General features: G+C 45.1%; 2 non-coding genes across 2 annotated transcripts; both read right to left on the bottom strand.

The window, feature by feature from the left end:
* Positions 1-440: 440 nt before the first annotated feature.
* TRNAH-GUG (transfer RNA histidin (anticodon GUG)) lies at positions 441-512 on the bottom strand. Its single transcript has one exon. It is a non-coding gene; the product is annotated as a tRNA-His (tRNA).
* Positions 513-5431: 4919 nt separating this feature from the next.
* On the bottom strand, positions 5432-5503 carry TRNAH-GUG (transfer RNA histidin (anticodon GUG)). Its single transcript has one exon. It is a non-coding gene; the product is annotated as a tRNA-His (tRNA).
* Between the last annotated feature and the right edge of the window lie 2262 nt (positions 5504-7765).

Raw genomic sequence — 7765 nt, 5'->3', positions numbered from 1 at the left:
TGTCCTTCTCCGTCGCCTCTTTCTTTCAGACCCTTGGGAGCTCAGTCTTACTTTCTATACAAATATTTATTTTTAGACCTTTTTTCTTCGCGGCCTGAATTGCTGCAAAAACGGATATTTGACTAGCAGGATCCCTTTCAACATTGAAAGCTACTCCGCGTCAGTACAGGAGCCTCGGCGCTGCAGGTACAGGAGACACAGACATCCATCCCTCTTGCTGACCGGGTCCCGTGAAACCAAACTGTAGCTCATACTTTTCACATCAGGACCGCCACAAACGTAAAAGCGCAGAAAGGTGAAATAAATAATAACATTGTTAACGCGTTCTTCAAAGACATTTAATTTCACCGTTGAAATTAGGTTCAAGCTCTTAACTCATGTAAATATTAAGAAGTGAGAATAAAAATGCTGCCCAACTGCCGTGACATTGCCACACGCAATGCCGTGACTCGGATTCGAACCGAGGTTGCTGCGGCCACAGCGCAGAGTACTAACCACTATACAATCACGGCGAGCTACTTGGGCTCTGAAAAGACTACCCTGGTGTGGCTCTGATAGGCTGAAAAAAGGTCACAGTGTCCGTGGAGTGGATAGATTTAGCGTTTGTTTAAAACCCATCTTTTCAAGTTAGATCAGGGTCTTTTCTTTGAGTAGCAGATCACAGCAAATATTTACCTCTCTGCTTCCAGTGACAAGACTCCCCATAAACCAAGAAGCCCAGACTTCTTAACAAGATCCACCACTCTGCCCTGCAAGTCTCAAGTGTTCTATGAGTGCTGGGGTCGGGGAAGTGAACACTGCAAAAACTTAATCCACGGCCGACCAAACTCCTCCAGGCCAGGAGGGGCTCGGAACAGGCCCCCACATATTGTTGTTTTTTTCTTTTCTGGGTGTCTCTTCAGACACATTCAGCTGCTTGGTGCATACTGCTTTAGAGTTGCATTGTGTGGAATGAAGTGGCGTAAACTTGACTAGCAAACAATGGAGTGGTGATGATGGAGGGTCATAGAAGGGAGTAGATTGAAGTGCAAAGAGTAGAGTGACGTAATGTGTCATAGAATACAGTGGAATATAATGAAGTGGTGTGCCTTGGCATGGCGTTGAATAGCATTGTGAGGAATGGAGTGGCATAGAGCAGAGTGGGGTAGAGAGGAGTGAGGTTGCATAGAATGGCATAGAGTAGCATAGAGTAAAGTAGTGTGGTGTAGAGTGGCATAGTGTGGTGTAGAGTGAAGTGGCATGGAATGGCATAGAGTCAGAGAACAGTGTGTCATGGAGAGGGGTGGCAAAGAATTAGGAGGAGTGGAGTCGGACTGCATGAAGTAGAGTGTTATGGAGTTGAGTAGCATACAGTCGCGTTGCATGGAGTGACACTGTGGTGTAGAGAGGAGCAGAGTAAAAAGTGGCATAGAGTAGAAAGGCCTACAGGAGAGTAGTGTAGAGGGGCACAGCATAGAGTAGTGTGCAGTAGAGTGGCATAGAGTAGAGCACATGTAGTGCCATTGAGTGATATTGTGTGAGATGGAGTGGAGTGGAGTACAGTGAAGTGGCATGGAATGAAGTAGTATAGAGTAGAGTGGGAGAGAGTAAAGTGGAGTGGTATAGAGTGAACTAGAGTCGAGCGCAGTGGGATAGAGTGGAGTGGCATGGAGTGGAATGGAGAGGCACAGAGTAGGGTAGAGTGCAAAAGTGTGGAATGGCATGGAGTTGAGTGGAGTGGCATAGAGTAGAGTGGCATTCTGTGGGGTGGATTAGAGTGGCATGGAGTGGCATACAGTAGAGTGGAATAGAGCTTAGTGGTGGAGAGTACAGTGGCTTAGAGTGGAGTATAGTAGCATGGAGTAGAGTAGCGTAGAGTAGAGAGGGGTGCAACGGAGTAGAGTGGCATAGAGTTGAGTGGTGTACAGTGGCGTAGAGTAGAATGGGATAAAATAAAGTGGCGTACAGTAGACTGGAGTAGAGTAGCATAGAGTGGAGAGGCATAGAGTGGAGAGGAGTAAAGTAGAGTGGAGTTGTATAGAGTAGAGTTCAGTTGAGTATTCTAGAGTGATGTAGAGCAGAGTGGCATAGAGTCACATAAAGTGGCATTCTATGAAGTAGGGTGGCGTAGAGAGGAATGAAGGGAAGTGGCATAGAGTAGAGTGGAGTGGAGTGGAGTAGAGGGGCATAGCAGAGAGTGACAGGGTGGAGTGGCATAGAATGGAGTAGCATAAAGTGGAGTGAAGTGGCGTATAGTGGAGTGGCATAGATTAGAGTGGCATAGAGTGGAGTGATAGAGTGGAACAATGTAGATTAGAGTGGAGTAGAACTGAGTAGAGTGGAGTGGTATAGAGTTGCACAGTGTAGAGTACAGTGGCACTGAGGGGAGTAGAGTATAGTCATGCAGAGGAATACAGTGTGAGAAAGTAACTAAAGTGTCAATAGAGACGGCGTTTAGGGTGAAAAATAAGCTGTATGCTTGTCATGAATGTTGGAAAGCACATTGCACATCCAAGAATGATACGAAAACACTTTTAAAATATAAAAAATAGCGTACTGTAGAAAGACGAAAAGAACACATGTACTTGGTCCATCCTCCATGGAGGAATGAACACAAGAAAGGAAGATTCAGTCTATGGGAGCTAAGCAATCGAAATATTGCAAATGTGAGTGACATAGAAAACAATTAATGGTAAGTAAGCTATGGGCGTGTGGTAAGCCCACTGAATTCTAAACAATATGTCTCACAGCACATTCACTGTGTACGAAGACATAAAAAGGTGTGACTAAGAGAATTCTGAGATTTAGAGCTTGACAGCAATTCACAACCCAACCAAATTGAGCCCTATATAATAATTTACAACAGAGCCAAAGTACACCTTTTATACCCTCAATGGTGGAGGTAAGATATTCAGCAGACACGTGGTCTCCCAGTGCTAAAGGATTTTGGCTAGATATGAAGTGGGCGAAGTGCCCTGAAAACATTATAAAAGTAGGACACGTGCTATAAGCAGACATCACTTCCTTGGCAAGGCAGAAGAAAGGCCTCTTCAGAGGGAAGAAATGAGAGTGCTGAGGAACAGACAGATAGCTCCCCTATGGGCAGAGGTGGCGGGAGCATGGAACACTCCTGACATGACTATGATGACGATGCAGATGGGCGTCTTAACTTGCGGAGTTAGGAGCACGACAAACACACCTCTCCTAGACCTCCCTGGAAGATCATACACTGGGGAGGGTTCCCCTGGGTCCCTTCCCCCCCCCGGCTGGGCCCCATACAGCTGTAGACACACTCACACGATGCGTAGTTAGGTCTCATTTCTGGGCAAGTTGTTTGGCTTGCTTGTTATTTGTTGTAATAAGAGATGATGAGTACCTGACGTGCCAGAGCTGGAAATGGTGGCAACCGACCACCCTGCTCCATGGGCATACAGCGCTGAACCGGAGACCCACAGGAGGCCCACACCACAGATCACAAGCCTGCTTACAGATTTATGCAAGGAACAGCCCTCAGCGTGGTGGTAACATAATATAATAGCAGTAATGGGTAACTGTTCAAAAGTTGTCATGGAAAGGAGATTCATACAGCTCTGCAACCTGTTACAATCCTGTGAATAATATGTACCATCTGAAATACCAATAAATAAAAAAAATAAAAAATCTGCTGCACAACTTAGGGTAAAGCTGGTGTTGTAGTGGTAGATCTGAGGCCCTAGGAGAGCTGGAGACCTCACAGAGCTACAGCAGCTCAGAAGTCCACTTAGGCTTCATCAGGGACCCGTTTTGTGACTTGAAAACCCATTAATGCAACAATAAAGGGGTGAAGTAAATGTCATCAACATTGCATAAACTGGTGTTCTTTGCAGTTTTTTTAATAAATAACAGCGCCTGGAAGCCCTTCTGACTGTGAAGGTTTGTTTAACAAATAGTGTTGTAACAACATAAAAGAGGGGGAACTGTAAGACAGTTGCACAGATAGAAGGACGTATAGAAGGTTAAACAGATCGTCATAAATAAGCCACATGCACCGATGCATCTGTACAGGTTTGTAGACAGAAAGGCAGGTATGTAGCTGTTAGTAAATCATGGATGAGATATAATCAGCGTCACAGAAACCGCTGTAAATCACACGCGCCTGCTTTAGAAAGAACCACCCCACAAAGACCTTGGTAGTCAGCATGTAGGCTTTAACGTGTTAACATAAACAGAGATGGGCAGAAATAGGCAGTAAGGCAGATACCCAGATTGAAATAGAAAGGTAAATAGAAAGCACATGTAGTAATAGACGTGGACCGATAAGTATATAGAGAAGCAGCTGTTGGTACGAAAATGGGATCACATATGATCAACTTTGTGTGGACTGTCAGGATTTGAAAACGGTTGCTTCATACCAAAAAAAAACATAGCGCCAAGATGTCCTCCTCAATGTCCCTATGAGCGTTATAGTGTTAACAAAGCATACAGCCAGGCATCAACACTCTGTTAGACAGGTTCACAGTCACGCACAGGTAGGTGAGCAGATAGATAAGCAGGCACACAGGCAAAAAGATGGATGGACAGATGAATGGATCAATAGATGGACGGACCTCTCTGTTAAACATGAGTCAAATGTAGGGATGGGCGTAACCAGTGTAACTCACTGCAGTGTAATTACGCGAAATTACAGCAACATTATGCGAGGTTGTACAGAATTACACAAGGCTATTTTCCTGGTGCAAAATACACGCTCAGATCCGAAAGGAACCTGATATACACTTTGCACAAGAAAATCGCTCTAAATGCAACAGAACTGGCACATCAGCCGCTGCTCGCGCTCTTTTCCTCCGCTCTTGGGTAGATGTCTTTCTCCACATTACTCCAAATTCCACAAAGGAGCGTAATTGTGTAATTCATGATTCGACCACGACTAATAAACTTGGCTTAAGTTTTAAAACTTTCCCTCTAGCTGCCCGGTGATCCGTCGGGTGCGGGATGATGAAGCCAAACGCTGATTGGGTGAGCGCGCCTCTCTGTGTCCTTCTCCGTCGCCTCTTTCTTTCAGACCCTTGGGAGCTCAGTCTTACTTTCTATACAAATATTTATTTTTAGACCTTTTTTCTTCGTGGCCTGAATTGCTGCAAAAACTGATATTTGACTAGCAGGATCCCTTTCAACATTGAAAGCTACTCCGCGTCAGTACAGGAGCCTCGGCGCTGCAGGTACAGGAGACACAGACATCCATCCCTCTTGCTGACCGGGTCCCATGAAACCAAACTGTAGCTCATACTTTTCACATCAGGACCGCCACAAACGTAAAAGCGCAGAAAGGTGAAATAAATAATAACATTGTTAACGCGTTCTTCAAAGACATTTAATTTCACCGTTGAAATTAGGTTCAAGCTCTTAACTCATGTAAATATTAAGAAGTGAGAATAAAAATGCTGCCCAACTGCCGTGACATTGCCACACGCAATGCCGTGACTCGGATTCGAACCGAGGTTGCTGCGGCCACAACGCAGAGTACTAACCACTATACAATCACGGCGAGCTACTTGGGCTCTGAAAAGACTACCCTGGTGTGGCTCTGATAGGCTGAAAAAAGGTCACAGTGCCCGTGGAGTGGATAGATTTAGCGTTTGTTTAAAACCCATCTTTTCAAGTTAGATCAGGGTCTTTTCTTTGAGTAGCAGATCACAGCAAATATTTACCTCTCTGCTTCCAGTGACAAGATTCCCCATAAACCAAGAAGCCCAGAATTCTTAACAAGATCCACCACTCTGCCCTGCAAGTCTCAAGCGTTCTATGAGTGCTGGGGTCGGGGAAGTGAACACTGCACAAAGTTAATCCACGGCCGACCAAACTCCTCCAGGCCAGGAGGGGCTCGGAACAGGCCCCCACATATTGTTGTTTTTTTCTTTTCTGGATGTCTCTTCATACACATTCAGCTGCTTGGTGCATACTGCTTTAGAGTTGCATTGTGTGGAATGAACTGGCGTAAACTTGACTAGCAAACAATGGAGTGGTGATGAATGGAGGGTCATAGAAGGGAGTAGATTGAAGTGCAAAGAGTAGAGTGACGTAATGTGTCATAGAATACAGTGGAATATAATGAAGTGGTGTGCCTTGGCATGGCGTTGAATAGCATTGTGAGGAATGGAGTGGCGTAGAGCAGAGTGGGGTAGAGAGGAGTGAGGTTGCATAGAATGGCATAGAGTAGCATAGAGTAAAGTAGTGTGGTGTAGAGTGGCATAGTGTGGTGTAGAGTGAAGTGGCATGGAATGGCATAGAGTCAGAGAACAGTATGTCATGGAGAGGGGTGGCAAAGAATTAGGAGGAGTGGAGTCGGACTGCATAGAAGTAGAGTGTTGTGGATTTGAGTAGCATACAGTCGCGTTGCATGGAGTGACACTGTGGTGTAGAGAGGAGCAGAGAAAAAAGTGGCATAGAGTAGAAAGGCCTACAGGAGAGTAGTGTAGAGTGGCACAGCATAGAGTAGTGTGCAGTAGAGTGGCATAGAGTGGAGCGCATGTAGTGCCATTGAGTGATATTGTGTGAGATGGAGTGGAGTGGAGTACAGTGAAGTGGCATGAAATGAAGTAGTATAGAGTAGAGTGGGAGAGAGTAAAGTGGAGTGGCATAGAGTGAACTAGAGTAGAGCGTAGTGGGATAGAGTGGAGTGGCATGGAGTGGAATGGAGAGGAACAGAGTAGGGTAGAGTGCAAAAGTGTGGAATGGCATGGAGTTGAGTGGAGTGGCATAGAGTAGAGTGGCATTCTGTGGGGTGGATTAGAGTGGCATGGAGTGGCATACAGTAGAGTGGAATAGAGCTTAGTGGTGGAGAGTACAGTGGCTTAGAGTGGAGTATAGTAGCATGGAGTAGAGTAGCGTACAGTAGAGAGGGGTGCAACGGAGTAGAGTGGCATAGAGTTGAGTGGTGTACAGTGGCGTAGAGTAGAATGGGATAAAATAAAGTGGCGTACAGTAGACTGGAGTAGAGTAGCATAGAGTGGAGAGGCATAGAGTGGAGAGGAGTAAAGTAGAGTGGAATTGTATAGAGTAGAGTTCAGTTGAATATTCTAGAGTGATGTAGAGCAGAGTGGCATAGAGTCACATAAAGTGGCATTCTATGAAGTAGGGTGGCGTAGAGAGGAATGAAGGGAAGTGGCATAGAGTAGAGTGGAGTGGAGTAGAGGGGCATAGCAGAGAGTGACAGGATGGAGTGGCATAGAATGGAGTAGCATAAAGTGGAGTGAAGTGGCGTATAGTGGAGTGGCATAGATTAGAGTGGCATAGAGTGGAGTGATAGAGTGGAACAATGTAGATTAGAGTGGAGTAGAACTGAGTAGAGTGGAGTGGTATAGAGTTGCACAGTGTAGAGTACAGTGGCACTGAGGGGAGTAGAGTATAGGCATGTAGAGGAATACAGTGTGAGAAAGTAACTAAAGTGTCAATAGAGACGGCGTTTAGGGTGAAAAATAAGCTGTATGCTTGTCATGAATGTTGGAAAGCACATTGCACATCCAAGAATGATACGAAAACACTTTTAAAATATAAAAAATAGCGTACTGTAGAAAGACGAAAAGAACACATGTACTTTGTCCATCCTCCATGGAGGAATGAACACAAGAAAGGAGGATTCAGTCTATGGGAGCTAAGCAATCGAAATATTGCAAATGGGAGTGACATAGAAAACAATTAATGGTAAGTAAGCTATGGGCGTGTGGTAAGCCCACTGAATTCTAAACAATATGTCTCACAGCACATTCACTGTGTATGCAAGACATAAAAAGGTGTGACAAAGAGAATT

This window comes from Pleurodeles waltl, chromosome 12, assembly GCF_031143425.1.
Source record: "Pleurodeles waltl isolate 20211129_DDA chromosome 12, aPleWal1.hap1.20221129, whole genome shotgun sequence".
Taxonomy (NCBI): Eukaryota; Metazoa; Chordata; class Amphibia; order Caudata; family Salamandridae; genus Pleurodeles; species Pleurodeles waltl.
This window is presented reverse-complemented; position numbering and strand designations above follow the sequence as displayed.